This window comes from Lycorma delicatula, chromosome 2, assembly GCF_047948215.1.
Source record: "Lycorma delicatula isolate Av1 chromosome 2, ASM4794821v1, whole genome shotgun sequence".
In the NCBI taxonomy this organism is placed as follows: domain Eukaryota; kingdom Metazoa; phylum Arthropoda; class Insecta; order Hemiptera; family Fulgoridae; genus Lycorma; species Lycorma delicatula.
This window is the reverse complement of record NC_134456.1, coordinates 87,539,534-87,564,341: the sequence shown is the minus strand read 5'-3', so window position 1 is coordinate 87,564,341 and position 24,808 is coordinate 87,539,534. Positions and strand designations below refer to the sequence as shown.

The window sequence follows — 24,808 nt, the reverse complement described above, 5'->3', positions numbered from 1 at the left end:
AAATTGATTTAATTAATGTTTATAATATTTTAAATGATAATACAGCCAATGCTTGTTCAATTTTAGACGATTTAATTGATTCTGTTTGTGTATTATTTTCAATGAATAATTTTGTAAATGTTTGTAAATATATCATCTGTTAATTAAATTTTTTTTTCTCGTTTATAAATATGTAGTTTGTGCGTTTTATTAACTGCTAAATTCATAATATTATTATAATAATTCTGTTTGATTTATTTAATGTTTCTTTTATAACTGAACTCATATTTTTAAAATTGATTGAAATTTTATTTCGTTGAAAAACTTATAAAAAAAAATCACGGTAGATTTTATCAATTAATTATAATTTTATTTCATCAAATAACTACAATTTATACAAAAAAAATGTCAAAGTAATTAAAACAAATTGATTGGCTGCTTAAGTACTACAAACAACTTTTTTATTTCAATATATTATAGTTGAAATTTGTAAAATTTCATATTTTCCAGTATTTTAAATATATATGTTTATATATAATGTTGCTTTCTTTGACTTAGCTGATTTTGAAGTTAGTACTTTTTAATTAATTTTTACTGAAATAAATCAATAAATAATTTTAAAATAACTGAAATTGAATTAGAAAAAAATACTGAAAAAAACAGTTGAGAATTGATAAAAATGTTTACTGACGGGTTTTCTATTTGAGTAGTTTAATTAATGTGGTTAACGCCACACATCCCAATATAATTAAAAAGTTGTATTTATTTATAATCTGTACCACTTTACAAAGAGAACGAGGGAATAACTGAGTCATAACTGAGAATTATGCATTTTATGATTTTATCTCAAAAAATCTCTGAAAATTATGTATATATGCAGTAAAAAAAATTTTCCGGTTGAAGCAAAAATTTGAATGAATTTAATTGATGAACTGTGAGTCTGTATCACTGGTGTGAGCTGGGTTTGAACTGAATGATTGGAATCAATCGAACGAATAATCTTCCAAAAATAATAAAATAAAATTTACGTTAAGTAAAATAACATTAAATAAATTAAAAAAAAAAATCTGTTTAACACGCTTCCCGTGGGAATTGCGTGTGAGGCTACAGTGTTGAGGTATGCGAGCACCTGGTGGGAGGCTAGACCAATCATTACCATCAACTGACAAAAAAAACCCAAAATTGCGCTCCTGGGGCGCTATTGTTGGGGGGGGGGGGGGTGAATTGGATTCTTCTATATCTCTAACAATCATCCGATTTTCAAAATTAAAACGCGTTACTTGTTAGGTTGAAGGCTAACTTTTGCATGTATCGAGTACACTTTCGATCTAACGGATCACGGTTATTCGAAAAATATATAAATGTCTGTTACCGCATCACGTGAGAACCAAACCGATTACTTTCAAATTTGTTATTACTTTCAAACATGTCATCCCAGGGAAGGTATCAAACATGTTATCCCAGCCATGACCGAGGGACTTTTAAGCCATGACCGAGAGCTCCTTTGACGGTCAAGATGTAAAAAATATTCATTATTTCTTCCCACCTCCCAAGGATGGTGAAGTTGTGAATTAAAGATATTCATTAAGGAAAAAGAAATTTAATTCTTTTACTTCATTATTATATTTCTGCCACCATGGCAAAGAAATAAGTTATGAATTTTTTGTCGTCAAAGGTGTGTGTACTTAGTTACCGTAGTTAATATTATTCTCTATTTTGTAATTTAGTTTTTTCAGGTCTGTATAAAATCTGAATACTTAATTATTATTCATTTATTACAACCATGAGGATAACCTACAGTGCGGGGATCCAGGGGGTGGAGTCCTCTGGGTAGATGGGAATAGCGACCGAAGCAAATTCTGCGGGTGTCCAGGGCGTCGGTTCCTTTGGCAGATTGGGAATTGGGAGCGAAACGAGCTCTGCGGCCACGGGGTACGCCTCTTGGAGTCTACTTGGGAGGCCCCGAGGTTCCCCTGAGTTCGCTCCAGGATTTGCCTGGGCTGACCTGATCCCCGAGGGTCAAGGTTACCGCTAGACGTGCTGGCTAGTTATATATTTGTAATCCTTATTTCTTTTATAATTTCTACTGGTTGTATCATAAGATACAAACAGCTAGAAAAGTATGCCGGGCGGTAAAATTTGTAGGAGTTTTATATATCTATATAAATAAATATGTAAATGTTCGTTAGTTCAAAATCGTAAATCACCGATAGTTCTTCACCGATTGCTTTGAAATTTTGATACAACGTTACATTCGAATACGCGCGTATTACTTACTATATACCTGATATATGTATACCTAAGATGGCACACCTGTGACAGTTAAAAACATGCCCTTTTTTTAAAAAACAGCGCTATCTGTTGACGTAAAAGCAACACACGCTATACTAAATATTTTTACGATTCCATTCCGATATGTGTGTCTCCTATAGACTAAAAAACTAGTAGACCGATTTACGCGTGGGGAAAAAGGGAGAAAGGGAAAAATTGATAAAGGTAAAAAGGGATGAAGGGGGAAAGGAGAAAAAAGAAAAGGGGAAAGGGAAATAAGGGAAAAGAAATGGAAAATTAGGAAAGGGAAAGGGGAAATAGTGGAGAGCGAATATGATTAAATGAAAATGGGGAAAAGGGAAAAGTTAAATTAATTTTGTGAAGTTCTGTTATGTTCATTTTGTTAATGTTTTATCAAACTTTCAATTGTATTCATTTAATCTATATAAATCTAGCATTTAATCTCAAATCTAGCAATAGCAAAGCATTGCTTGGTCTGCTAATATATATATATATATATATATATATATGGATGAAATAGGCTGTAATGTGTTGTAATAAACATCTTAAGAATAAAATTTTACTACAGAATTTGAAGGAATAAAGAATAGAAACATATCATTAGAAAACCTAGTCACAAAATCGTTTGTTTTTTTAATTTTACATTTGTAAAATTATTATCTGCAATTTGAATTTTTTAACTCCACCCTTGATAGAAAGAGAAGATATTCATTATTTTTATTGTAAATTCTAGTTCTGTTCCCCGGATTTTTTATAATAATTAAAACAAATAAATTATTATTATTATCTAGAAATCTATCGCAAGGCAAGGTAATGCGTATAATGAAACGCAAAAGAAAGTAACTTAATATTTGGAAATATAATTATTAAAATTAATTCTGTACAACTTGCAATCAAAAAAACTAAGAGAAAAAGTGTTTGATAAATCTAAATAAAAAATTGTTCCTTAATTAAATTAGCAGCTGTTTGTATTTCAGTTATATATATTTTATTCTAATTATATCATCATACGCGCTCGGGTACTAATGCAGGTTATTTTCATATACGCCTACTTAATACGTCTGTTTTGATTTTATACATTTGATTATGTCTATTTTACACACTTCCCGATATGCTCGCCAGACAGATTATGTCTATTTCACTATGTTACTTTATCCTTTTGTAAGTTCCCTTTTTTCTCTTTTAACGATTATGGTGTCATGGGTTTTTCATATTGAAATATTCTGATTTATTTATAATATTCATTTTATATTAATATTCTTTATTCTGATGATAATTTTTTTATATTTAGTTTTTTTTTTTTTTACTGTTATTTAAAAATAAAATATTTACCCCGGATTTCAGTTCCCCGGTGAAATGAGATCATACTGAAATATGTCGTAGTTTAAGGGGGTAAACTTGACAGTTTCTTATGTTTTTTGACTTGAAGTCCTAGAATTGTATCTTCTGTAGTTTTCATGATATCGAACGCAAAATAAAAAATGTCGGTGACAAAAAACATTTTTTTAAGTTTAAAATACAATAATATCGTTAAATTACTAATAAATGCATAAATTTTATTATCAAAACTTGTAAAAAATTTAATTCTAAAAATAGTGATGTATGAAAAAGTAAAATTAATCAACTTTTATTATTAAAAACAAAACTTGACTGAAAAATTATATGAATGTGGAAAAATTAAGCTGTAAGTTTATTTATATAAAACATATGTTTGGATCGACTTACAGTTCCCTATAATTTTTCTTCCTCCTGAATCACTCTGTATATAGCCATGAAAACATTATTATCTAAAAATGTTATTCTTTATAAACCCAGATAGAATTACTGGTTTTTTTGTAGCGTTTCGTTTATAATAGTTCTTGCTTTATTAATTATTTTTTATAATTTATATTTACCGCATATAATTTTCCCGTTACTCTTGATTGTATAACATATCGAAATTCACATGTAGTGTAAATATTTACTTTTTTTTAACTATTGTGAGATGTTATTTTAAAACAAAATGATTTTAAATGTTATTTTTATTTCGTATTCATCCTCTCCATAATTAAATTATAATAAGATTAAATAATTTCCTGATACGTTAAGTAATTAATTAATGGAATAGAATGACCATAAAAAATTATTGTTTTTAAATATTATTATTATTATACTTAAAGCTTTTGTTATTGGTTCTGCCCTAACAGTTGAGGTTTATTCTTGATTTTTATTTATAATTACTGAGATAAAACTGATTAAAAAAATGCAAATGTGTTTATAATTTTTTTTTTTTTAACTATTGTAAGAATTTATTCGATTCTGTTACCATAAAAAAGTTTTCTATTATAATATTACAGCATTAACAGGCCATAAATACTTTACTTATTCCTTTAAGTATTAAGTAGTAAATTTTGGGATTTTGTTTTTAAATTTCTAAAAAAACAGATTTTTTAGTTTTGGGTCGATTGGAATTTTCTACTGCGAATTTAATCACCTAGCACCAGTTTTAATTTAGGTCGATTGTGTTAGAGTCTCTTTACTTTTATTTCTTTCCCTTTTTTTATCATCTGAAAGACAAATCTCCTCTAAAACTGCCTACTTAATCTCTTTCTTAGTAATCTTCTTTTCTTTTTTTTTTTTTTAATAACATCCTAAGCTCTTGAGACATTTTTTGGATGTATTATGAACAAAATAATGTTTGTAATTAATTATTCAAATGAAATTTAAGTTTTTTTGTCAAAAATATTTTTAACTGTAATGATAATTTGTTTGTTATAATTTTATTATTTTCATATTATGTTCGTTCTATACAAAGTACAGGGTGATCGTAAATTATTCAGCGTAAATAACAAAGCACAGCGTACTTTCATCCGTGTTTTAGGTAGATTTCATAAGAAAGCTATTTATAGTAACGGGTACCATGATTCGACTTCCCGAAAATTTCGACATATCTTCGCGTTTTACATACCCCAGACCCCAAAACCACCGTCAGCTCAAAAGTTTGTGTATATATATATATATATATATATATATATATATATATATATTTCACTTTCTTGTAGACACGATAACTGCCGTAATTTTGGGCCAATTACTTTTAAATTGTCATCAGGTCATCAGTAACACTAGTACCTACGCTGATGTTTGAAAAAATTCAACGCGCGCTGCACTGCGTTGTTCATATATTATTAACTTCTAAAATGCACTGACTAATTTATGTTCACCCTATAAACGTACAATTTAGTAGACCTATGAAAGGGTGTAAACAAATTTGGATTAGTTTTTTTTTTTTTGGTTTAGTCGTGTAATATTGCACTTATGCAAACCAGTTAATTATTTTAAATGATTTGCGATTTAAAAAAAATATTATTCATAATTTTTTTTTTATTCATTTGGTTTTTTTTGTTTTGTTTTTTCGTGGTTTTGTTTTTTCGTGTAATATTATATTTAATAATAGTAATACAATTTTTAAAATTGAGAAATTATTAAAATCATTAGACAAACCCTGAAACTTACAAAAATAATATTAATAAGTATGCAACACATTTTTACATATAATTTACTGATTGTTACTTATGTAATAATACATTTAATAATTGTGGCTTAATCTTTAACTTTTATTAAATTATGAAAAAATATCAGATGATATTTTTTGTTTAATTGTTTTCTACTTATGCTAAAAGTAATTATTTTACGTTAATGTGCTATAAACAATTTTTTTTGTGAATTACGCTATTGCATGTTCAGCGAAATAAATAATATAGCTATAAACTATGTATAAATTTCTTAATATTTACTCGTATGTGATTTACTAATAATTGTTTTCTTTTTTTTTCAGGTAATTATCATATTCAGGAAGATAATTCTTCGTAAGTTAATCTTTTTACCTTATTCTATTAAATAAGTTAGGTTATTTAATTTTTATTTCCAAAATTAGTAGATGAATTAGATTTAAATTATTTTCTCCCTTCCTGGTAGATGTATTATACATGGGGTTCGAAAAGTCGCTGTGCAGTATGCTTTAGAGGTTTGTGGTGCACTCTGTTCTTTCGCCGTTAGATTGGTTGTCCTGTGGTTTGTTGAGTGTTACTCAGTATTAAACCAAGGCGTCAATTTTTGAGTTGTGATTGAACGTGCATTATTTTATTTCGTTTATAGGAATAAATCGTTACGAGAAACGTAATTGTTCTTTCACTAGAGGAACGAATTTTTTTCGTTGAACACGTTTTTCGTAAAAGTGACACATATACTGATTTAGTGAAACAAAGTTTTCTGAAAAGTTTTCAAATACACCTGTTTCTCACCATAATGCAGTTCGAACTCTTTTCGAAGAATTTCGGGCAACAGACTCTGTTGAAGACGCTTATCGAAGTGGAAGACCGTCTAAAACTAAACGAACAGAAGCTGTTTGATATTTCAGATGCTACGGCCGAAAGTCTATCAAAGTTGATGCGTAAGTTAGTACAGCAGCAAGATATCGGATTTTTTACCGCACAAAAAGCTGTAAGAAGAGAAGCAAACTTTTCTCCTACAAAGTAATGTATGTTCAAGATCTGAAACCTATAGATGATGCCAAAAGACTAAATTATTGTCAACGTTTAAACGTTTTATTGACCAAAACTCCGCAGGTATCCTCGACGTTACGTTTTTACAGAGTATATTAATTTACAAAATACACGATTGTGGTCGACAACTAACCCCCAAGAAGCAAAAAATTGCTAGTAGAATTGTGACACTAATCTACTTTTGAAAATACAGTTGATAATGATCGTTATTGTGCTAACAAACTTAATTTCATTAGTCTGTTAACATAAGTGGAATTCAATCACGTCGGTTCCAAGAAGGTAGCACGCCACAGTGCATGGCTAACAGGTTTTTTTATGAAATATCTTTGGTAAACGAATCCAATTTAATATATACAATAATTATTAAAAAAAAATTAACTTCTAAATCTTTGAATATCGGTTAAATTTACTGGCACTAAGTCATAATTTTTTTGGTTTTAGATTATGTTTATCCATGTTTGTTGTAATCTCTGGAACATTAAAAAAATAGGATCAATTTAAAAGTAATAATAAAATCTACTTTCTTGTGATTGAGAACCTTCCGTAAATACTATACTATGAGAAACTGTATAGGAATCGTGTAAGCTTATAAAGTAATTATTACATATAGTTCTGATAGTATTTCCTTTTAAACTTTCTTTTTCCTATATAGCCTCCGGTAATTACCTTTTAGATAATACTTCAGATGATGAATGAGGATGATATATGAATGAGTGTAAATGAAGTGTAGTCTTGTACAGTCTCAGTTCGACCATTCCTCATATGTGTAGTTAATTGAAACCCAACCACCAAAGAACACCGGTATCCACGATCTAGTATATTCAAATGCGTGTAAAAATAACTGACTTTACTAGGACTTGAACGCTGGAACTCTCGACTTCCAAACCAGCTGATTTTGTAAGACGCATTCTCTACTAGACCAACTCGGTGGGTTATTTCCTTTTGAACTGATTACCGTTTTAACCCATCGGGTTGGACTAGTGGTGAACTTGTCATCGCAAATCAGCTGATTTCGAAGATGAGAATTGTAAGGTTCAAATTATTGTAAAGACTGTTATTTTTATATGGATTTGAACCCTGGATTGTGGTTACCAGTGTTCTTTGGTGTTTGGGTTTCAATTAACTACACATATGAGGAATGGTCGACCTGAGACTATAGAAGACTTCATTTACATTGATACATATCATCTTCTGAAATACCTTACGGTGGTTCCTGAGGCTAAACAGAAAAAGAAAGGTTATTATTTTATAACCTTGATAATGAATAAACATATTTGATTGGGATTTCTAAAATTGTAAATGATAAAATGAATAAAATGGTTTAAATAATAGAAAAAACATATGTTTTCGAATAATTTTGAAGCAGATTCCTTTCAGGCGACGTTTATTCTACATAATACAATTTTATAAAAATTGTACGAATCAATTTTATATACAGATTTAAAATTTATTGTAATTTTAATGATCTATTATTATAAATAATCTTTTTATAATCCTTGAAATAAAAACAATAGAAAAATATAATGTAACACTATTACCTTCTTTGATACGATTTAATAGACAGGGGCGGATTTACAAATGTGCCCCGTCTATAGGCTGAACGACCGGCCGGCACTCTCGCCGTGCGGCCCATTACCGCTTTCAAAAATTGCTGCTGTAGGCTATAGCCTAGCTACCTTAATTAGAAATCCGCCACTGTTAGTAGAATTTAAAAAAAAATAAATTATGCTTCCACAGTCTGTAAACCTATAAATTATACTTCTTTATTCTTAGTGAATTAAACGGTTATATCTAGTCTTATTTCATTACAATTTCATAATCCAAAATTAATTTTTTTCTCAAAACCTCTGCAGATACGTGTCTGGGACCTATTTTATTTGATTTTTCAGGTCACAAACCGTAAGAAATCACTAAATTCTGCTTCTTAAATAACTTCCTTATTTCACCAGGGTAAATGAAGTGCGAGCGAAATTTTTCACTGAAGTGAAAAAGTGAAGCATTTTAGAACATAGGTTTATATGAACTTTTTCCATTATTTCGTTGAACTTCGCGATACACTCTGTATATTGAAGACGTTCTTAAATTGTGTAAATTTATTTTATATGTTTAATTATTATATATTATTAATTATGATATCGCTAGAATGTGAATGACCATTTTATATTTTTAATTGCTTTACTTGCCAGGTATTTACATAGTAGTTTATCTTTTTTCTTTTACACATCATGTTAAGAGTAAATGCAGTTGAATAGTAGTATTTGTCTTTTTTTTTGTACCGTACTCCTTCCACTGATCAGCACAGTTTCTATTTATAAGATACTTTGGCAGCGCGCCAAAGACGCTCACTTTCGTGCTGCTGGCGTCTATTCTACTCCCACGAGTGGCGTAATATTTCCTGACAAACTTATTTCCATTTCTTTCTTTTTTTTTTGCTACATTTTATATTCCATATTGATGTAAAATAAAATAGTTGGATAGAAACATTTTATTTTTGTTTCTTCTACTTTATATTATTTGCTTGCTTAGTTTTTTCTTCATTATTGCATTATTTATATAACAGTCCAAATGCTCATACAAGAGAATATTGATTTTATATGAGTTTTAGATGTTATTTTCAGACGTTGAACACTCATTTTTTTCTTGTTTTATTATGTTCTTAATTATTAACTAGTTTTCTACTTATTTTTATTGTCGTCTTTTACCTATTACTGTTTATTTTTCATGTATGACTATCTCATGTTTTGTTGTTCTTTTATCAGGATACAAGATGCTATAAAAAATAGTTGCTGACATATACTCATTACTAATCATTTATTAACTAATTTAAATATTCAATATTATATTTGAAAACAAGTTTGCGAAACGAGATGAAAATTATTAGTGATAAATTAAGAGAAAATTATAATTTGTAACATATAATTTGGAAAGTTTTATCCTTGAAAGAGAATATTTATAAGGGTCCGTTATTTAATTTTTAAAATTAATCTATAATCTTAATTAATTGCTACTATTTTTATTTAAAAAAAAGAAAGTTCCGAAGAAATAATAATTTCTGTGAACTAAACGGGGACAACCAAATGAGCATGAAATGTATGTTTTAGTCTTTTTTTCTGGCGGATATGCCTTGCAAGGATCACGCAAATATCATTTTCATGTAGTTTTTTGTTTTTCTTCCAGAATTTCTTCATTCTTTCGGACTGTTTAGCTCTTCTCTTTTCAGTCTATTCTCCTCTGTTTAGTTTTTCTTTTCACCTACAGGAACTTTTAGTTCAAAAGTTTTCTTTCTGTATTCTTTTCGATCTAGACCATTCGTTCTCAAAGTGGGCGATTACGCCTCCTTGTGGGCGTTGGAGGCCTTCAGGGGGGCCGGTAGAAGGCCCACATAAAATTGGGGGGCGTTCAGGCGGTCTAGGAAGGCGATGGCTGATTAAAAAAAAGGCAAAAATTATGTTTTCCTGATATTTCAAACTAAAATTAAATACCTACTACATTAGGACAAAAAATTAAAATTAAAAAATGATTTTGTTTCAAACTTTGCAACCAAGATACGAATAAAAAAAAATAATGAAGATTGAATACTCTACTTTTTGACAGTATACGAGATACTCTTAAGATTTCAATTTTAATAAAAATACTTCCAAATGTGATTAAATATGCGTTTTAATTGCTCTTATTTAAATTATAAGTTTAAATTCTGAACTGTGCCACGTTTAAAATAATAATTGCAATTGCTGTTTTTAAGAGCGCATCTTAAAAACAGCAATTTCAATTATTATTTTTAACAAACGGTAAGTTAACAATTTTGGGGGCACTAGAAAATGTTTGATTCTCAATGTGGGCAGTGGGCGAAAAAGTTTGAGAATCAATGATCGTCTGACAGTCTGTTTCTCACTGTTGAACTTTTTGACTTCTTTTTTCATTTGTTTAACATAGCCACCTTGACCATTGCAATTTTAGAATTTATTGAAAATCTATTAGTTTATATTTGATCGGTTTATTCGGATCATGTGTCCATAGAAATTTAATCGCCGGTTTCTTATTGTTTTTTCCCGGTTTTCAATTTTATCGATTATCTCTATTAGATCTCCATCTATCGCCCTCTTTTGTTTTTAGATCATAAATCCTTTTTAAAATCTTCTTTATATCTTGAGTAGATTTTCTATTCCAGTTATGTTTGTAGTTTCCATGCGGTACAACATGATTGGTCATATAACTGTTCTATAACGCCTTAATTTTGTATTTAGAGAAAGATTTTTTTTATTGTAAATATTTTTTGTGTAAAAGTTTAGTTCCAATTTATTTTTGTTTCAATCGCTAGTTTACCTGTTCTGTTTCTTCTAATAATTATTTCTCCAAAATATTTAAAGTGGTCCGTGATCTCAATTATGCCATACTTTATTTCTGTTCTCTTTATTGGATATCTACTGGCACTTTTAATCATTTCTACCTTTGAAAAGGAAATCTGCCAGGTTATTCTTTCAACAATTTCTTTCCGTTGATTAATTTGGTCGATTGCTTTTTGTCCTGATTCTGCAAATAGTTCTACAATGTAACAGAGTTCCCTAAATTCTTGATGTTAATTACCTGCATCACTCTCTGTCTTTCAAACTATACCTGAACCTTTTGTTTCCCGTTTTTTGAGCACTTCAGAATTTCTGTTTTTTGTTTGTTTATCGTCATACCATATTTATCCTTCAGGATAGTGTTCATATGATGTATTTCATCTTGTAGTTCCTCTTCACTATTCTCCATCAAAGCAGTGTGATCTGCAAAACTCTTTTGAAGCAATTTATATCAATTATATCAATTTATATCAATTTGAAGCAAGTTTTATATCAATTTTTTATTTCTTTAAGAAAACCTATAAAATAGCGTAAATGTTATTAAATTGCCTTTCTTAGCCCTTTTTCCTATGTCATTACTTGATAAATATGGACCAACGTTAATTTAAAAATTTTAAAAATCGCTGTTTTCTGTTTCTCTTTTTTATTATATTTGAATTGTTGTAGATATAACTATCACTTAAACACTTACATAAGTGTTTAAGTTAAATAATTCAAGCTACCACAACTGTTTTTTTGTGGATGAATAATTTTTTTCATTAATAACATACATCTTATCATATTTTCTTGCCGAATTAAAAAAAAAATTGTAAAAATAACTGCTGTTTCATAAACGAACTTATGAACGGGATTTAATATTTCTAACATGAGGACTTCTCTCTCATATTCAAAATAAAAAAAAATAAATAATAAAAAATCTTTTAAGGTGGAAAAAAAGTTGTTTTGTTCCCTTTCCTGGTAAAAGAGTTCACCAGTAGGATTGTAAATTTAATATCTTGATAGTATTTTTTTTTTGTACGTGATGGAATTATATTCTGTGTTGCTTTTTTTTTAGACTTTCATCTGTTTTTTTGTTTTGATCCTCTGGATTTAAAGAGTAAATTCATCCATCATTGTTACATAATTAATTTTTAAAAGTAAAAATATTTTTATTGCTCCTATTAAGAAAAAAGGAAGGAATAAGTATGATTTAAATTCGCAATTGTGTTTTAGTTTATTATTTGATTGTTCTGTTCAAGTATAATATTAATTATTGTTAATTAAATTTTTCTAAAAGGTAGAAAATTACATTAATTTTTTTTTTTACTGTCAAATAATGTTAAAGTAAAAGTCGTAATAATTTAAAACATTTCCTTTTTTCCATTGTAACCTTACTTTCCTTTTTATGTGATAAATATTAAATTTTCTTTAACTTCTTTTTGTACTGGCAGTTTAATTTTACAAATGGTAAAAAAAAAAATCTTCCCTTGTCGTGGAATAAGTATATTTTATTGTGTAACATTATTGGTAGAATTTTTATTCTCGAATATCTCATGACCTGAAAAATGTTCATCAAAATAAGAAAGAAAGAGAGAGAAAAGACACGGGTTTTAATCACGTTTTTTAAAATATGTCATTTCATTTTTTCCGGATATTATTTTATATTAGATATATTTATGTATATATTGAATTAATTCTATAATTTTGTGCCATCTTTTATTTTGAATTTATTATATCAGAAAAAGATTCAAGGCAAGTAAATGATTTACAGGAATAGTAGCGTAAATTGTTTATAATACTATTAGACCGAGAAGTTTTGTGGTATTCATAAATAAATAAATAAATAAAAGTTTCCCGACATTAAGAATTTTGATTTATTCTTAAAATATATTTTTCATTTAATTTATATATTTTTCTTGACGACCTTAAAATGATTTTTTTATTTTAAGAAATATGTATCTTAAAAAAGTATTTCTTATGAATGGATATGATTACTCGTATTCACAGTATTGATTATCTAGCTATTTACAGTCATGATTTACTCAATAATTCATTTTGGTTTGTTTAGACTCGTTTATTAGCGTCTGCAAATTTATTTATTTTTTTTGTAGAATCTCTATAAAACCATTTAATTAGTTAAACGATTTAACATTTAATTCCTCCTGTAATAATGAAATTAAAAATTACTATTGCCCTTTATGACCTTTATTATTTTCTTATATATATATATATAACGATCACGAAGTCCTCCCGGAACATTCATCAGTTATTCTACTCGTGAAAATAATAGAAAAAGTTCATGTAAACATATATCCTAAAATGCTTGGTTTGCGAGTTACGGCTAGTGAAAGATTTAGCTCGGATTTCAGCTGCCCCGGTGAAATGAGGGCGTACTGAAATTTTTAGGACGTTAATTAAGGGGCATAATAGTGATTTCTTAGGATTTAACCTCAAAAGTAATAAAATAGTTCCCAGAACCATATCTGCAGTAAGTTTTGAGAAATCTGAGTTGAAAACCATTAAATTGAAGTAAAAGCCCTTTTCTTTATATTTGACATACAATAACTTGTTAAATGGGTAATACAACTTTTTAAAACATAACTTGTAGAGAATTTAATTCTGAACAAAGTGATATAAGATAATTTAAATAAAACAAAGGGTAGTTAGAAAAATTCGAATTTTATTTAGAAACAGTTCACTAGACCAAAGTGAAGTAATACGTAACAGTTTATAATAAATGTTCAAAAATGAGACGCCATTTTCAACACATTTTTTGGTACGCTTCTATACTCCTTTTGTTGCTCGTTTTAGTTCTTCAAGGCTGTCCTTAAGTTGCTCAGCCGGAAAACGGATTCAGACCGATGACGAAGTCATCAGAATTCTCAAAAATTGTTTTTAGGAACAAGCGGCAGAGTTTTTCGAAGAGGTGATAATCTAGCTCATTTCCGGATATGAAAATTGATTTTATGTTTAGGGGGATTACATTTAAAAATACTTTTAAGAGGTATTTTCATTTTAAAAACAAGGATTTTGAGTTAGAATAATGTTTATTAGTTTGACAAAAAGGTTATCTTTAAAAACAAAATCTCTTAAGATAAATCTCCGTACTTAACAGAATTTTGAAAACGATTATAAAGTATTTTTTGAACGGGTTTCTCAATGTGTAATGAAATATAAAAATCGCAAGTCATTTTCTGCTGGATACTAAAATAAGAACGGACTAAGAAAACTTATCAAAAGAAAGTAAATTTTTTTGTTGTTAGAGAAATAGTAATATTTTATATTTTTTTAATTGTATTTCTCTTCAGATAAAGTAAAAAAAAAAAAAATGTTCATTTCTTTTTTAAATTCTCATCTTTTATGTTATAAAACATTTCGTATTGAATAAAAACGGTTGGAAGAACTTAAGATGATTGAGTAGGTGGTGTCAGGAATGTCGACTGCGTATATATAATTGAAATTCATCGCCTCCTCGTCAGTAAAGTTCAATTAACGAAGTGCCAGAGGTCGTGTTTTAGGGCAACAGAAAACTCCGTAAGAATGTCTTGTCCCTAGTGTATAAATATATTGGGCGTTAGAGTGCTGGAATGTCGGGTTATACGGGGCTCGACCGGAATTCTACGAACGTCAGAGGATTATTTCCATTATTATCTTCGTCTCCCTTCTTAATGCTTTCAACCTTTTTACCACCGGAATTTCATTTGGTTTATCTACATTAGAGAGCTTGACAATACCTTTGTATCTTGTTAACGAATTATATCATGCCTATAAATATATCTATGTATAATATTATTTAAGAAAAAAAATTATATAATTCCAATAATAATAATAATAAAATTTATTAAAAATAGTGTGAAGTTTTTAACAAATCTAGATAGTTTTATAAAAATGTTATAAAATTGGAGATTTTAAGGACTAACCACTCCTTGGGAGTTCTGTGACTACTCAGTTAAAGGGAGGTTAGCCAAGAGAGTTACTTGAAGTCAAGGGTCATACTTTCGAAATAACTTCTCCTAACTTGATGTTGGAGGATTTTAACTTCGCATAACAATAGCTGCTTTATGGTAGTATGTAACAAAATTTTCAAGCATTATTAATTTTGTTTATAAATTAATTATAAAATAATATCTTAACATTAACACTTTGTTGAAATATTAACGTTTTCTTAAAACTAAATATTTATTTTTATTTACTCCAAAGAAAGAATTAAATAAGCAAAGTAAGTAGTAATAAATAAATATACGGATTTTAATATTAGATCATGGTACCGGTGTTCTTTGGTGGTTGGGTTTCAATTAACCACACATCTCAGAAATGGTCAACCTGAGACTGTACAAGACTACACTTCATGTGCTCATACATATCATCCTTATTAATCCTCTGAAGTAATGGCTGAACGGTAATTCCCGGAGGTTAAACAGAAAAGAAAGAAGAAGTAATAAATAAATAAAGTAGTAATAAAAAGTTTGACAAAAAGCAATCAAAAGTGTTTTCTACATCTATTTTATTTTCGCTGAATTCAAAAGTAACAGTTAATGAAAAAATCTCAGTTACATTTTTAACATGGTTCTACAGGCAGGAAAAGTCAGGAAATATAAACTTAGTCAGGAAAAATCAAGATTTTTTTTTAGAAAAAACAGGAGAAGTTGCAGAAAATTTCAGTGAATTGCATTTTCATAGGTGGTTTTTCCGTTAACAAATTTCTTATGGAGAATTTGCACGGAGACAATAATTTATCAACGAAAATTTTTTTATACAGCTGTTTATTCTGGGGGAAAGGAAAATGTTTTTTCATCACAAAAAGTATTGTCACTGCAGTGAGAAGCTCTAGAAGACAATATGAAGATTGTCTTGTAGAAAAAAGAAAAAAAATTTCTCAAGAAGAACAGAATAGAGTCCTGAAAAGGAGAGGTGTACGCAAAAATTAAAAAAAAAAAAACTAGAGGAAAAACGGAAAATGTTGAGAGTTATAAACTTGACGGAAGAAGAATAAGAATAGATAATTAAACTTTTAGAAAATGGCAAACCATTAGGAACCTAAAGATATTTAAATAAAGTTATCTACGTAGATAATAATACGTATGTAATGAGATATGATATTATTTATTATATTTTTAATTTTTTTATATACATTTAAATCATAATGATATTAAATATGAAATATTGTTCAAGTAAATGTCAATAATATTTGTTTTCTGTGCAAAATAAGATGTTCTGTTCCAATTTTCTTATCTGTAATATTTTTACCCACAGTGATTTCAGTTTTTTATTCAGTTATGATCATATATTCATTGTTAAATTGAAATTTATATAATTTCAAAACAAAAAATAAAATATATCTATTTTGCAGAGTAAACGGCAGTTGCATAATATTATAAGAATCAGGAATATTTTAACTAACGTGGTCATTAAAAGTCAGGAAAAACAAATCTTAAAATTCTGTGGGAATCCTGTTTAAGTTGCGACTTCTTAAAAATTGTTTTACGATACTAAACTGATCTATGAAGCAATTAAGGAGATTTTTTTGTTTTCAAAAATTCATTGAATCTTTTGGTACGGTTATGGAAACATCAATTGAAGTCCAAAAAGTGGCAGTATAATGAGTTATAAAAGAATCAGAATTTATTACAAAGCAAAGTTGTGATCATTATTTATTGATTTACGTCAAGTTATCCAGAGAAATCTGTATTGAAAATAAGTTTAAATCAGTACCACAGGATTTATACAATTAATGTCATAACATTTATGAAAAAATATGTATTCCAACTGAATGAAATTAGCTATGAAGAATTTAAATTAAATTCCTGTGGTAATGTGAGGTAATTGTATTGCTTGGAATTTAACATGATTTTACGAAGTACATTTTTTTGGGTAGTCAGTAAATCGGAATTAAACCAATGAAAAGTTTAACAAGACTTTCCCGAACGAATATTATTATTATTATTGCTACAGTTCTCTCAGTTATTAATTCATTTCTAACAAAATGTCACCAACTTCTACTTACGCTATTTAGGCTACGTTAATATTATTTATTTATTTCTTATTTTAACGGTTTTATGGCAAAATTCTTTTTTCAATTATTAAAAAGTTAATTTTTCCGACATTCTGGAGGGTCTTCACTTGATTTACAAAATTTATATTTATATATTTTATGCATTTTAATAAAACTTACATTAGTACGTTTGAACCAACATGATAGGGTACACAGTTATTGCGTAATTATTAATAAAAAATCTGATGTAGACACCACATGACTTCCTTGTACACCTATTAAATTATATATACATATTTTTTTTTTAAAACGAAAAGTACATAAACTTTTATTTCATTAATAACTTCTGATATAATTTTTTTTTTTTTGTTATTGAATTATTATTTATCGTAATTTTTTATTACAATGAGGTTAATAATTAGTAATAAATCAATATATTTAAATTAAGAAAAAAGTTAAAACAAAAAAAAAGAAGAAAGTCTAATTCGAACCGATGTGCCTTCCCCTAAGATCCAAATATTTCATTAATTAAAATTTTATTTAGCTGTAATTCTGGAACCAATGAAAATAAGTACCACTTAGATATATCGTTGAAAAGCTCTCAATGAGGGCTTATTACTGCAGTTAAAAAAAGTCCAAAATCCAAATGGTTTTGGATTTTGGGTTTTTTTTTTGGACAATTTTGGTTCAGTCAATTGTAATCAAAAGGGTAGGTGGACAGCTAGAAAATTTCAGCATTCTACGGGTAATCGTTTTTTAGTTATGTGAGATACATACGTACGTACAGACGTCACGTCGAAACTAATAAAAATGGATTCAGATATGGTCAAAATGGATATTTCCGTTGAAATCTGAAAACCGAAATTTTTCGCGATTACAGTACTTCCGTGTACTTTTAATTGTGGAGGCCATTTTGAGGTAACTCCGAGGGGCCGTTCGCGGCCATTCATGTATTTTTGAAAACCTCTATCTGTGGTTAATTCGGATCCAAGAAAACATGTCCGCACTTTTAAATATTGAATTCAAGAACGAACTGTTTGTTTGTTAAATAAAAACATATTACACACATAGATTTAGTGGTTCAAATTAAACGAAACAATTCCTGGAAAGATGAATATTGTCAGTACACTAATTTTTTAAACAAAAACATGTGTCAGCCTACTTTGCTACATATAAAACTTGTTCTTGTAAACGACCCTTGTCAAATCAATTTATCAAAGTGAGATTAATAAATAATTTTCCAATAATTAGCGACACAAAGAACAAAGAGAGGTCTTTAAAGGACCTCAGATGTAAGATCTGTAAAATATATTATACTATAAAATATAGTAGATCGTTGACTTAAAAGATTCAAAATTTTGAATCTTTTAAGACTGCTTATAGTAACTTCCAAAAGAATACATCACATCAAGTAACTCCAAAAAAAAAACGGATGATCTTTGAAATATTAAAAGTAAATACGATAAGTAGTCTTTGAAAATTTACTTCTTGGACTAGTACTTTAATCCCGTTAACCTGGCTAACGGTAAAGTGAAAATGATGAACGAGTATCATTTCGTGAATGGAAAAGTGATAACAGGAATAGTGTAGCCTAGGGTTCCACTTCGAAATCAGTTGATTTCGAAGTGGAGAGTTCCAGCGTACAAATCCTAGCAAAGGCAGTTACTTTTATACGGATTTGAATACTAGATCGTAGTTATCGGTGTTCTTTGGTGGTTGGGTTTCAATTAACCACCCGTCTCGGAAATGTTAACCTGAGTCAACAAGACTACACTACACTTACACTCATACATATCCTCTGATGTAATACTTGACGGTGATTCCCGGAGGCTATACAGGAAGAAAAAAAAGATAAATTTTAGCAGAAAATTTTACATTTTTACTTTTAGCTAAGGTAACCTAACTAGTTAATTTAAATAAGTTATGGTGTAAATTTTAAGTTTGTGTTACTTAAAATTCTTACACTATAGAGAAATTTTAAAAATGTATTTGAATTCAGGGCAAAATATATTATTATATTCGATCCTTTTCTTTATTAAAACAAAAATTTGAAAAATTTGACTAACCAGTCTATTATTTAATAATTGTTTCGATTACTATCCGAATCAGAAAGAATAATTCTTTACGTCAGGGAAAGTTTTAAATTTAATTTGTTAGAACCGTTCATCTAAATAGAAACGAGAACAATGATCCTATAGAATCAGGTTCAAGGTCCTATTTGGGTTACTTTCACCGGTGTATTTAATTTCAACTTATCGATAACCTGCTATAACCACTATGGTCACTAAATTCCTGTATTGTAATAGTTATTCTGGTAAATTTACCGTAAAATTTGAAATTACAGTAAAAAAATATAACTATTTTCTTTTATTATGGTTACATTTATTACAAAATTAATATAGTATTTCCTGAGTAGTAAGTAAAGTATATTTGTCGAGAAGATTAGAATTAGTTGTAGACTTATTAAAGATACGTTGGAAATTTTAATTAAATCTAATAACGGAAATTATCGTCAAAAAAATACATTCTGTTCTTCCTATATTGATCTGCAAAGAACTGTTCTTTTTGGAAAGTTGTCCCCATGTGTTTAAAAGCCGCATTACCCGCTTTGATTACAGTGTAAAAAAATCTGATGACTTCCTTTTGTATGCCTATTAAAATGAAAAGTACACAACTAATGATATTTTTTTTTTTTATTGTTATTATTGAATTAGTACTTATCGTAAAATTTATACAATCAGAAGTTAATAATTATTAATAAATCAATATATTTAAATTAAAAACAAAGGAAATGATGTCGATTCAAACCGATGTGCCTTACTCTTGTAAGATCCAAGTATTACATTAATTAAAATTTTATTTGGCTATAACTCTGGAACCGAATGATAAGTACCACTTATGATGTATCGTTGAAAAGCTCTCAATGAGGGCTTATTACTACAGTTACGCAAAAGTCTAAAATCCAAGAGTTTCCGATTTTGGGCTTTTTGGACATTTTTGGTTCAGTCGATTGCATTAAAAAGTGCAGGTGCACAACTAGATGTTACAACAGTCCTAAATCCAAAATTTCAACATCCCTCGGCTAGTCGTTTTTGAGTTATACATAAATACGTACGTTCAAACGTCACGCCGAAACTAGTCAAAATGGATATTTCCATTGAAATCTGAAAACGAAATTTTTCGCGATTACAATACTTCTTTTACTTCGTACAAGAAGTACAGAAAGTAAAAAAAGCAGGTCGGCCTTTTTCTGTGATGAAATTTTATTTGGTGTCAGGGTTCCAAATTTCTTTTCTTACTTAATGCTATATCCTTGATTAATAATAACAGTCTTTTGATGAATTAGGAAGATGAATTAATTTTGAAAAAGTCAGATACGTGCCAGGATTTATATACGGAACCTTTCTGTGTTATTTTTAATTGAATTTTATTGCTATTAATTATGTATGTTGTTAGTATATTCTTCTTAAATTTGTGATAAATTATACATGCTATACGGTTTTTCCTTTTTTTAAATCTATTTAAATATTTTATTAAATAAATGTAATTATAGTTTTTTTTTTACGTTTAGATAGTGTAGTAAATTTTGTTTGTCTTCCGTACAATGTTTGTGCTTGGTATTAGTTCCTAAATGGTGAGTGTTCTACCATCATCACCTGATCAATTTTTGTGTTTAAAAAACTATTTTTTATAAAAATATATTTATTTTAAATATTCTAAAATTCTTCGGTTTGGTTTTTTTGCTGTAAAATGACTGCTGTCATAAAATAAAGAGCTTTCCTCTTTGTATATGTGGTTGCTTTTAATGGATTCTATATTGTTCTAAAAAAAAAAAAAAAGTTTACAATCTACGATCGCGAAGTTTGTTGTACTATTTTGTGTAACATCTGACGATATTTTATTTTTAGTAAATACGAGAGGTTATCTCTAAAGTAAAGACTGTTTCATTGTAAAAAAATTTATTCTGAAAACTTTATAAATATGTTTTATTTTTCTAGACTACATTCCTTATACTACTTCTCTATAATCGCCACATGAATTAAGACATTTATCGTAGCGATCCACCAGCTTCAATGTAGTACCCTCTTCTTATTCTTCTGCCGCCGGTCCATTTAGCCAGTGATAAACAGCATTTTTAAGTTCATCGTCACCAGCGAATCGCTTACCACTCTAAAATTCTTTCAATTTTCCAAACGAATGGTAATCAGAAGAAGCTAAGTCCGGATTATATGGTGAATGAACATAAATCTTCCATCTAAATGTTCTCAGTAAATCACGTGTCGGACCCGCAACATATTTACGGGCATTATCGTGCTACAGGATGGCGCCGTCGGTCATCCGTCCAAGTCGCCGATTTTGAATGGCGCACCGTAAGTTACGTAGAGTTACGCTGTAGTCTTCTCCATTTATAGTCGTTCCACGTGACTTGAAATTAATCAGCAATATGCCAAACCGATCCCAAAGAACTGTGGCCATCAGTTTGCGTCCAAATGGCTGTGGCTTGACCTTTGTCGGTCTGGTTGACTGCTGTCTATTCACTTGACTGCTGTTTTCTCTCTAACGTGTAATACGAAATGCATGTTTCATCGCCGGTAACAATTGAATTAAGGAACTCATCACCTTTTTCTGTGTAGCGCATCAAAAATTCCAAAGTAGATCCCATTCGGATTTTTTTGTGACGTTCCTTTAAGACGTGCGACACACGACGTGCCCAAACCTTTCTGAAGTCTAAATGGTCATGAACAATGCGACCGATAATAGTTCTTGAAACATCAGGAAAAGGAAGGGCCAGGTCGGAAATCGTTGAGCGATTTTCTTCAGATTTCATCATCGACGCGTTTCAACAAGCCTTCGGTGATGGTCGAGGGCCTCCCCGACCGTTCTTCATGATGTTCATTAATTTTGTTATTTCTAAACCTTTCACACCATTTTCAGACGTTTCTTTCGTTCATTACATTATCACCGTACACAGCAACCGACTGCCTATGAATTTCAGTCGGATTAACGTTTTGATGGTTCAGAAAACGTATGACTCCAGGTATTTCGCAGTTGGCGGCAAAATAGATTTTCATATTCATTTTATAACGCAATAATTCATATGTAATCAAAGATACTACAACGCGATAACTTACATACAACAATGCAGTGTGCACATTACTAGCATGGTCATGAACGACACAGATTCGCCAACGTTACGGAGAGAAATTTCCCAGCGGACTTTACTTTAGAGATACCTCCCGTAGATAAACAATTGTTATTTCTTGAAGGGAAAATTAAGATTTATGAAAATTTTATTTTGTTCTATGTAGGTAGCTTATTAAAATGAAACATCTTTATTTAGTTTAATACCGGAAAAATAAACCCTAAAACAAAATTTCTTAAAAGTATTTGACCCCAAATTTTTATTTATTTTGATTCTTGTTCCCTGAAATATCTTTATTGAAATAGGTCACTGTTGGCATATACGAATCCCTCCGGGTAGGAGAGTGCATTGGATTCTCTAAAAATTAGGGCCTCCAAGAGGCACATTCCTGTTGGACCGGAAGGCATTAACACCGAATGGATTTCAGCGAACGGACTGAAGGGGAATCACGGCGGGAGAACGAAGCTCGTATGCGGGTATCTCACAAGATCAGCCGTTAAATCTGAACGCAATACACAACTCAGTCCATAAATAAATAAATAAAAATATAATCGCCAAATAAATAGTTACCCGCCTGATTAAAAAAAGACACAGCGGTAAGGAACCTCTGTTCAGTCTCTGCGATTCATTAGAAGTTATTCCATAAAAACTTTTTGTAGCATTTTCGTCACTAGTAGTAGGTAGTACACTGCTACAGTAGTGTATACGTTACTGTAGTCTTCTGCTACAGTAGTCTTTAGTAATAGTACTCTACTAAAAATTTTAAAGTTAGAAGTTTAAAAAATATGATGTATTTTTTTTAATAAAATAATGTTTTATTCGACCAATATGAGAAATTATAGATTTTTTTAAAAAATAATTATATTTTAAAGATGAAAATATTGGAACGTTAATTATAGAGTTAATGTACAGTTTACAAGTGTTTTTTCTTATCCCTAAACGATTATTATTTGGGCTGAATTAATTCTATTTATTTATGTTTGTAATAAAAGAAATTACTTAAGTTAAATTTTCTAACTTTTTTTTATTATTAATCGTTGTTGAATTTATTTTGAAACAGATTTTTCTTTATGGAAATAAGAAACTAGGTTTGGCCTTTTCTTTAATACCGTAGTTATTTTTTAATTATCTTCGACCAGGTTTATTATTATTATTTAATATTAAAGTCAGGTTTAATTATTATCTTTGACTACGTTTGGATTAAATTTATAGCTTTAACAAACACTTTCTTGGTAGGTTAAACAACAATTTGCATGACTTTTTTTCTTTATTTTAGCATGAAAATTGTATTCTTTTGCTGTTATAATTATTCTGTAAGCTATATTATTCTGTACTTACATTATAACTATCCCTAATATTCTTTCATTTTTTTCTTTTTTTTTACTTAACTGTATTAGGAAATGATACTGTGCATTAATTTTCACAACAGTATTATCATGTGCCTTCAAAATACTCTTCCTGCTGCTTATCCTATGGGAATTAATTTGAGCTTTGCTTGTATGTGCTGCTTGCGGATGGTACGTTGGTGCGGGAGAGGGGGAGTAAATCCCCAACAGTCGTCGTCCGCATTGTGATCCCAGACAGTAGTAGTCGAGTACACACAACAGGCTCGGACCACTTACAATGCCATGCGGTATTGTGTAGCCTTCTACAATAATTATCAGCTAGAACAGACAGTGGTTTCATAGGGCTTTATAATGGAGCTACAAGAAGGGTTGCAGGTAGTTTCACGACAGAGTAATTCCACCTCCTCTTTCACGTTATGTCATATCATTTCTCATATTGTAACGAGTATAATGTTCTTCTATTCCTGTTTATATTTTCATGTTTTTTTTTCTTTTTTTATATTCTAATTCAGCGTTCATGATAGCTTGGATTGTTTGTGAGAATACAAGTTTAGGTATTATTATGCGATAACAATGATTGATAATGAATGTTTCTGTATTGTTGATTAATAACATGAACTGAGATGTCGAGTTAAAAGGATCTTTTGTTACATCGTTTATTTATTAATTTTACAGGAAGGTACAGAATGAGAATTTTAAAGTCGTACTATTCAGATTCATTTGTCTATAAAACGGTTAGCTCCGTCTCATTTTCGACTTGAAAATATTATCTTTTAGAATTAGATTTGTATTATGAAACGACCTCACCGGTTTGTTTTAGAGATTACTTTCTACTTAAAATGAAAACTATGTTAAAATTTAAATACCTTATATAATGAACAAACGAATAAAAAGGTCTGTAAAATTATTTAATATTTTTATGATTTTATAACATTTTTTTGACCTTGATAAAGATTATTATTAGGAAATACTTCTTTGGATAGACATGTTGTAAATATGTAAACTTTTTAATTTAAAATCGTTTAGCAATAGAAATTCAGAATATCTTCGGATTTTATCACATAATTTTACGTTTTTATTATAGTTGATTTCATGATGAAATTATTATTTTTAACAAATTTAAATTAGAATGTTTTCTCAATTCGACTGTAGTTTTATGTCTTTCTCTATTCATCTTTTTTTTTGTCTTC

The 24,808-nt window shown here is 29.1% G+C and overlaps 1 protein-coding gene across 18 annotated transcripts in view; it reads left to right on the top strand.

The window, feature by feature from the left end:
- The window catches only part of mbl (splicing regulator muscleblind), a 734,546-nt gene that overhangs the window by 479,624 nt on the left and 230,114 nt on the right, over positions 1-24,808 (top strand). The window contains exon 1 of one of the 18 annotated variants that reach the window (XM_075355742.1): positions 6,089-6,119. The exons of the other annotated variants lie outside the window; for them this stretch is intronic. The gene's annotated coding sequence lies outside the window, so the exon portion shown is untranslated. Of the gene's footprint in view, positions 1-6,088; positions 6,120-24,808 lie in introns of those variants that run through there. 18 annotated transcript variants of the gene reach the window in all.